At 35.8% G+C, this 9,430-nt stretch overlaps 1 long non-coding RNA gene across 1 annotated transcript; it reads left to right on the plus strand.

Moving 5' to 3' along the window:
• The first annotated feature begins 272 nt into the window (after positions 1-272).
• On the plus strand, positions 273-2,347 carry LOC121214650 (uncharacterized). Its single transcript, XR_005910245.1, has 2 exons — positions 273-381; positions 1,597-2,347. It is a non-coding gene; the product is annotated as an uncharacterized lncRNA (long non-coding RNA).
• The last annotated feature ends 7,083 nt before the right edge of the window (positions 2,348-9,430 follow it).

Here is a 9,430-nt window from a genome sequence, read left to right on the forward strand (position 1 = left end):
TGCCTTGTGATTGATGACTCACTAGAAACTGACAAGATGTAAGTTGGATTTTTGGAGCTAAATTTATTATGGGCCCATTTTTATGTGATTTTCATTATTTTAGAAGTGTTGGTCAAAGAAACTCTCTTATATAGGATTATTTTTTTAAATTTCCCGTTATTTTTAGCTTTCCTTATTGGACTAGAATTCTATTACGGGGAGTTTGTTTTGGTTAGGAGTTGATTTTCTATATAAAAAGTTTGTTAAACTCTCTTGAGGGAACAATTTTCTTTATTTTCCCAGCTATACTTGTGAATTTTTTCACTGTGTGGCTCAATGGTGAATTAATTCAACTGTGATTTCGTGAGGCTTGAGTTAAACCGAAATTTTTCTTTAATCCAAGTAATTTTTATTTCTTGTTCTTCTTTTTATGATTTTTTATATTCTTTAAATTGACGCCTTAATTTGATATTAAATTATCTATCGATACTCATGAGTTTGTGATCCGTAATTATCATGAACAATTGATATAAGTAGCAAGGAGTCGGCTTATGTGTGTATTGTTGTGGCTTTATAAATTACATAGCTTGCATGATAGACTCCCGAAAAATAAAGGTACAAGATTGATTTAATTGTAGCTATCTCAATTAATAGATTTTGGTTTAGTCTATCTCATGATTTATCATTGAATTTAATATGGAATGCTATTGTGCCTAGATGTTTAAAGGTAAATTTTGATTTGAATGCTTGGTTATATGAGGAGAATTATACTCATTGCGGCTTTTCTGAATAAGAAGATTTAAGTAATTGGAAAATTCATAATTTTCCATACCATTCCCAACCTCCAACGATGATATTCTCCATTTTTATACATTGATTTGGTCCGTTTCACCTATTCAAAACATGGCAGTGAGTATATATATATATATATATATATATCCACTTATTGTTTGAGATCATTAGGCCATGAAATCAGAATTCATTATCTACTGGGATTTAAGTCACATCTAACTTCTACTTGGGTAACGTCAGTTTATGAAATAATAGTTACCACGTGACATGGGAACGAAAATGATGATGAATCTGCACTTGAATGAGACAGTTGTTAGTTAACTAAAAACTGATGTTTGGGTAGTGCGATGAAAATCGGGGTTTAGAAAAACGAAAAACAGTGTCCATGGAATATGGAAAAAAAATATGAATATTCCATTCCGGCCAAAACATGAGCTCACCAATCGCCGGAGCGAATGTTTTGAAGGAAACTAAATATTTATGCCATGTGTAAGTCTTTTAAAAAACAAACAAAGTTTTCATTTCTTAAATGTATTATGAAAAAAAATTAAAAATTACATAAAGGAAATATATATTTAAAATATTTATGCCAAATGGCCATCGTTGATTGGTTTATTTTTTATCACGTCATCTTTCATAATGGGTTGGGGGTAAAAGGATTCACCAAATAAAACTACAAATATCAAATTGAGACGCTAATTTAAATATATATTTAAAAGCGTTTTTGGGTTTTTTTTTGGAATTATGAAATTGTATAGGTAGTTTTGAGGAGTCAGGGATGTGATAACACGCATCATAACACATACATTTCATATGTCATGGCAGGACAGGACCATCACCTCAGAAACCCATTTTGGGGAAATCAGAGTTTGGGGTGACAGTGCTTGATACGATCAGAGGTTGAAGTCTAGGTGGAGGTCCTAGTCTGCAGCCATGATGCGACCACAAGTTCAAGTATAATCGAGGGCCAGTTGATGTCGTTACGCGGACATGAGTTCAAGTTTTTTGGATACCTTGCAAAAGATGCCTTATATATGCCATACATAAGATTAAGACCATAATCATAAGGAAAAATTGAGAGATTTCTAGTGTAATCAACGTAATTTTTTCTCTAATTCGAAGCAGCCGGTATCTTTAATCTTTCATTCTTCTCCAAAGGCTGACATCGAGGTGGACACAAGAGGACTCTTAGGAGGAGAACAGATGTTTCGACGGAAGTAGAGGTCAAACTAGAGCCGGCGCGACAACGGTTGTAGTTATTAATGAGTTGTTTAATAATGAAAATCGTCGTCAGCCCAAAAGGAGCATCACCTTTACTCCACCGAAACAGCCGCTCCCCGCCTGAGAGTCTTTTTGCATCTATGATGGTGCCGGCCTTCTGATAAGAAGGAAGGTTAAATGTACCGGTTGCTTGGAAATAGAAAAAAATTATGCCGATTATAGTAGGAAGCCCCACAATTTTTCCCTATAATTATGCTCTCAAACTTTTATATGATATTTATAAGCCAACATTTTTAGGTATCCAAAAAGTTCGCGCTCGTTGTCGCGTAACGACCGCCACCTGGCTCTTTTGTTATACCCCGATCCATGACTGCATAACGACCGTCGATTGAAACCTTCACATAAACTTTCATCATAATCGTACAAAGCAAAATCACCTCAGAACCTGACTTCCCTTGTTTAGGCTTCATAGGTAATGGTCCCATCTCAATATGATATATGAAATGTGTGCGGCTCAGAGCGACACACCACTAACAACTCAAGGAAACCTCAAATATGAACCAAATATTATTAGTGACCCAAAATTTTAAGACTGAGAAATGTTTTATAGTGGAGGAATGGAGAGGCTTAGGGAGAAGTTGTTTGAAGGATGATGAAGAATTGAGTGGGAGACCCCATTCATAGGCGCAGGGGAAAGGTTAGATTGTAAAGAAGAAATTTCCCGCCGTCGAAAACGCACTGTAGGACTAGCGTGTTCAACAAATATATTCAAAACGGGCTTACAATCGACTGAAAAATATGATAGGTCCAGTGCTTTTAACCTGCAGTAGAAGAAAATTTTTAAAGAAAGCACGCCTAGCTTCGAATACTAGAGAATCTTTCCGTATAATTGATGCACATTATGAGATGCAAAATACACTGAGGAGCATGATTTTGATGAAATTATGTATTCAGGAACACATTTTTGAACAATACTTTGCATTTCATCATCATTATTCGATGAATCGATGAATGTGTGTATTCATAAGCGAATTTTGAATCATGTATTTTCTCTCTCATTGTCCTTTTTCCTATTAAAGGGACGCAATTTTCATAACTTAAACACACAACAACTTAAAATCAAACATCAAATAGTTGAGTTGCGAGGGTCGTGTGTACTTATTTGGAAAACCTTGTATTTATTATTTTACTTTTATTAATCCAATTTGTAATCGACATGAAATGAGTTGACGAGTGAAATTTGTTATTTACTACGATTGTAAAATCTGTAATAAAGAGGTCGATGTGGAATTTGTAGGAGCCCAATCCATGGAATTGTCGTTCAATCCTACCATTCAATTGCGTGAGCTATGGACTAGAATCAGGAGGAAAGTTAGAGGATTGACCCGGGGAAGAATTTCGAGGTTGTAATGTATATAGCTTGCCTCCGTTAACCCTTATAGGTATGACCTATTTGATGTGAATAACAAGCTCTAGCTTGAGATGGTCATATCATCTCACTACTTAAGAGGGAATGCTGCAATGGAGTTATACGTTGAGTTTGATGAGGCTGATGTATCTGTCCCCTCTTCGACCATCGTTGAGTCGAATGTTGGAACCGAAACTAAAGCATAAAGTCCTATTACATGGTTGTGTGATGAGTTCACTAGCTTGTTACAAAGCCCCTACTATAGTGTCCCCGAAACATCTATGGGTAGACATTCATCGGTCTCCAACACGGATCTAACTTTCGGTGGCCAATACCGGTTATGGCCATAACCTGAATCTTGACACTCAAGCTCGACATTCAATTAGTGCGTTCAATTTCAACTTCGATACGGGCTCGATGTCATGGGGAAGAAGCACTTATACTGGGGGTTCATCAACGTACACCCGACACCAAATTGGTGCTGATCTTGATGGACATATGTGTTACAAGAGAATCGATAACTTGCTTCTTTCGACGGGACTAGTGAGGGTACATCGAATCCCTTGCTTGAAGGTGACAATGAAGGCATAGATGAGTAAGAAGATGCGATCAAGGAAGAAGATGTAGACAAGAAAAAATATGTGATCAAGGAAGGAGATGTAGGGGGTGAAGAAGGGGCAGCAGATGCAATTGACGGGGAGGAGTCAGACCCTGAGCCAATTTGGCAATGCGGTCCAACTGGTTCAGTGGTGATACTGTTTTTTGAACCAACGTCAATTCCAACGGAGCCAGAATCTCGCGGGTCTAACGATGATGGCTTGAATAATGCTCTAGATCTAGATCCACAATTTAGGGCATATGAACCTCTGCCACACATGACTAACATCGACCTATCGATCGAGGGTGATTTAAAGTCTTCTCAGCTACTGCACAGAACACTTGAGCATGCAAGCACATTGCGTGATGTACGAGTACTAGAAGTTTGAATGAAATACCTGAACAAAGATGTTTTTCTCGCTATATTGAAGCAGTACAACTTCAAGAATGACATGAACTACTATGTTACGAAGTCCCCTTTTGAGAAATTTGAGAGAAAGTGCGTAATGCGCGACGAGAGATGCAAATGGTAAATCATGGCATCATTGCAGAAGAAAACCGGGCTGTGGATGATCAAGAAGTATTTGGGTCCACATACATGTGTTGAGGTAGATGCAAGTCAAGATCATCCTAGGTTAGACTCGAACATGATTTCTAAAATTGTTCTACCGATGGTGAAAGTGAGTCTCAATATTCTCATCTTGGTGTTGATTGTGAACATCTGTAGCTAGTACGACTACACTCCATTGTACTACAAAGAGTGGATTGAAAAATAAAAGGCAATGAATAAGTTGCATCACGGGTGGGACATTTCCTGCAACTATCTATGACAATAGTGTCAAGTGTTGGAACGGTATGTTTCATGTTCCATAATCGATTTGGAAATGCACCCAGCGTACTTTGGTAATCGATTGGTCCTTGAAAAAGAGTATTCCATCGATTCTTCTGGACGTTTGAGCAATGTATAAAAGCTTTCCAGCACTGCAAGCCTTTGGTGTAAATTAAGGACACCTGGCTGTACTGAAAGTATCAACATCAGTTGTTAATTGCCATTGCTCAAGACGAGAATCAGAAGATTCTGCCGATAGTGTTTCTAATAACTCCTGAAGAAATAGCAGATGATTGGTTTTTTTCTGTACCGATTACACCGTCGCATTTACCTGTAGCTCGACATATGTGTCATATTGGATAGGGGAACCGGAATACTGTCTGTAATTGAGAGACATGGTAGTTTTGGGGATCGAACCCATCATAGGTACTGCTTACAACATGTTGGATCTAACTACCATAAAAATAGTCTTCGGAAAGTGAGTGAGATCAAGTCATTGACATGGGTTTGTAGTTCTCACTATTTGCACAGTCTTGTTATATCATATTGGGTTTGTTCTTTGCATTTATGGGTATGCTTTTCTCGACAAGTTACGAGCTCGTCCAACATCGTACTACAAAGAGTTACTTGCTATTGTATTTGCTTTTGACAAGTTTCAATCTTATCTTATAAGTACCAAAGTGATTGTCTATACGGATCATTTGACCACTAAATACTTACTTTCCAAGAAAGACGCTAAGTCGAGATTGATCCGGTGGGTACTTCTACTTCAAGAGTTCAATCTAGAAATTTAAGATCGGAAAGGGTAGAAAATTAAGTAGCAGATCACTTTCAAGTGACATTCCCAAATGAGCATATACTTAAGGTAAATCAATTCCAAAACACCCTTTGGTTAGCTGATTTTGCTAACTATTTAGCTTGTGGTTTAATGTCGCTTGATAAGACATATCAGCAAAAGAAAAAAAAATTTACGATGTGAAGTACTACTTATGGGAAGAGCCATACTTGTTTAAACATTGCTCAAATCAAATGATCAGGAGATGTGTGGCAGAAAATGAGGTACAAGAAATCTTATATCATTGTCATACAACTCCAAGTGGAGGACACTCTGGAGGATCATGCATTGCGACCAAAGTATTGCAAGTCAGATTCTTTTGGCCAACTCTATTGAAAGATGCGTATGCCTACGTAAAGAGTTGTGGTCGATGCCAAATGGTTGGAAACATAACCAACAAAAATGAGATGCCCCAAAAAAATATTATTGAGGTAAAATTATTTGATATTTAGGGTATTAACTTTCTTGGTCCTTTCCCTCATTCTTTTGATCACAAGTATATATTAGTAGCAATAGACTATGTATCTAAGTGAGTTGAGGCCAAGGAATATCTGACAAACGATGCCAAGGTAGTAATAAAGTTTTTGCAGAAACATGTGTTCACAAGGCTTGAAACTCCTAGGGCTATCATCAGTGATGAAGGGCCCTATTTTGTGAACAAATTGTTGAAATGGTTGCTTGATAGACATGGAGTGAAACACAAGGTTGTCACAGCTTACCATCTGCAAACAAATGGGCAAGTTGAATTGTTGAATAAAGAGATAAAATATATACTCGAGAAGGTAGTTTGTCCAAACTGACGAGATTGGTCCAAAAGACTTGATGATGCTTTATAGGCCTACAGGACAACATAGAAAACACCTTTAGGGATGTCTCCCTATTGGTTGGTTTTTGGGAAAGCCTGAGATTTGCCCTTGGAGCTAGAATATAAAGCTTATTGGGCTATCCAACAGCTCAACTTGGATCTTAAGCTTGTTAAAGAGAAACGAATGCTTCAACTTAATGAAATGGAAGAATTCTGAATGTTTTCGTATGAAAATGCCAAATTAGTCAAGGAAAGATTGAAGCAATGCATCAAGTGTTGCTATTCAATTCCAAACTAAAGTTCTTTCTAGGTAAGTAAAAATCTCGTTGGTCCGATCCATTTACTATTCATCAAGTTTTCCCATACGGGGTTGTTGAGCTTCACAGTAAAACAGGTAATTTCAAAGTCAATGCTCAACATTTGAAACATTACTGGGGGGATAAAATCGAGTGAAATAAAAACTCACTCATTTTATCGGATTTTTAATTTTTCATTCTTATTTTTCAAATAAATGACTTAGGCTATATTTTCCAGATTAATATGTTAAAATAAATTTTGTTTAGGAGATTGGAACTTAAGTGGGACCGTTTGTGACCCTTCCAATCTTTCTTGGGAATTGATTTTAACATAATCTTCTGAGAAAATATTTCATAAGTGACAAAATAAATTTTTTATTTCTTGAATAAAAGGGTAATTTTTATCCAAGTTTTAGTTTTCTATTTAATTTTCAAGTTATCTTTGAGTTCATGTACTTAATTGAACTATTGTCAATAATTAACTGTTTTTTTGTAAATATTGAAACTAGTTGTCTTTTTCTATAAATATTTTAAAACAACTAAAATAAAGGTTTTTAATTTTTATTTTTAATAAATACGATAATTAAAAATAATATATTATTATATTTTATATTATATATTAATTGTTATTAACCTTGTATAGGATTAAAATTTTCATTATTTTATCATTATTTTACCTAAGAGTTTTTATTTTTAGATAAATAAGATAATAACAAATAATATATTAATATATTTTATATTTTATTTTAATTGTTATTGTCTTTATATAGCATTAGGAGTTATAATATTTTATTATTGTTTTATTTAAGAGTTTGAGTTAAACACCTCCTTAATCACACTTTAAATACCACCACCTTCATTCCCTTCCCACACATCTCCTCCGCCGTCGGCCCTAACACTCTCCACTCTCCACTCTCCAAGCATCCTAGTGCCACATGCCCCAAGCTACTAGCAGCAACTGCACGTTCTTGCTTCCATCGCACCAAGCTCCGCCTAGCCATGCGCCCTTGCTCCCTTGCACCAAGCTGCTGCCCTCAACTACTTCTCATTGCCACATCTTCAAGCCACCATTTGGCCACCCGCCAACAACCACCAAAAGCCGACACACCACCTAATTCCACTACATAAGCCACCCTTAAATCTACCCCTTGCAATCATTAATTTGTCAACTAAGTTTTCATCAACCCTAAAAAAAGGCGGTAAAAATTTTAGCTTTCAAAGTTTTAATTTAATTTATTTAACTTTTCAATTTTACACAAATTGTTAATTTTAATTTCTAATTGAAATTTTGGAAAATTATTACTTGTTTCCACCTTATATAATGTTCAAGTTAAATCATGCCTTGCAAAAGAACTCGTGCCTCTATCCAAGTTGAAGAATCACAACACAAATTCCATTCTAAAGAAGCCAAGGCAAGATATAAGAACATCTTTAAAAATAAAAAAATGCTTCCAGAGAAAGAATTTACTTTGAACGAAAGTAACTATACTAATTTCATGGCTAGCATTCGAAAAGTTGTTGAAACTTTAAAGTAGAAAGTGTTTTATGAGAAAAGACCAAGCGCGGATGAAGTGTTAGTTCGAGAACTTTATGCAAATTTGACCTCAAGTGCCTGAACTGAAGTTTCTATACGAGGAATTAAGGTACTCTAAACTCGAGTTCCATTAATGAATTTTATGATTTACCTGATTTCGAAGACGACGAATATTCTTCATTAATGGAAAAAATATTGAGATGGAAAATTGCAAGAAATTCTACAAGAACTCACAGTTTCAGGTTCTAAATGGACTATGTCGAAACATGAGACTCATATTTGTCACAAAGAATACTTAACCCCATTAGTGAAGGTATGGATTTTTTGTCCGATTTAGTTTTATGCTTATCTCACACGGGACTACAATTTTAGTGGAACGAATGGTCTTGCTATACTCGATTATGACAACAAAGACCATTAATGTGGGCAAGATCATTCTTAATGAAATTCGAAAAATGTGCCGTTAAACGTTCTGGACCAGCTTATTTTCCCTTTACGATAATAGTCGTATGTTTGAAAGCTAAAATTCTTGCAAATGTAAAGAAGACAAGATATAGTCAAGGTACAATCACAGATTGGGACCTTATCCGAGTAGCAGGAGATTCTATCCTTCAAAAACAAGTTGAGTCAATCGATGACACCGAAGAAGAAGCAAATCCTATAGAATCAAAACTAGTGCAGCTAGTTGAAATTCCTGATTTGATAGAGCCGATCGAACCAGATTTCGAAACTGACATGACAACCCTAACGTTTAAAACTCATTCTCTAAGCCCAAATCTTCGAGATGAGCTATCAAAGATGATGGATTTAATGCAACATATGCAGTGACAACAACAATCTTATTAGAGATACTAAAAAATATGGGATGACTCAATTAGAGATGCTTTTAAGAAAATCTTTCACAACCAATTTGTTTTTGTGCCTAAATTTCCAAACTTTATATTTGATCCATGGACTCCAACATCGAAGAAGGAACGAGGAGATTCGATCAAAAATAAGAACGATGAAGCAAAAGATGAGTCGGATTCTGAGGGATTTGCAAATCAAAAAAAGGGGGGATCTTATCTTTACTTTATTTTATTCGATTTCTTAGGATATTTTAAGTTTTTAGGCTTAGGTTTTTTTAGAATATTT

This window comes from Gossypium hirsutum, chromosome D02 (assembly GCF_007990345.1).
Source record: "Gossypium hirsutum isolate 1008001.06 chromosome D02, Gossypium_hirsutum_v2.1, whole genome shotgun sequence".
Classification (NCBI taxonomy): Eukaryota; Viridiplantae; Streptophyta; class Magnoliopsida; order Malvales; family Malvaceae; genus Gossypium; species Gossypium hirsutum.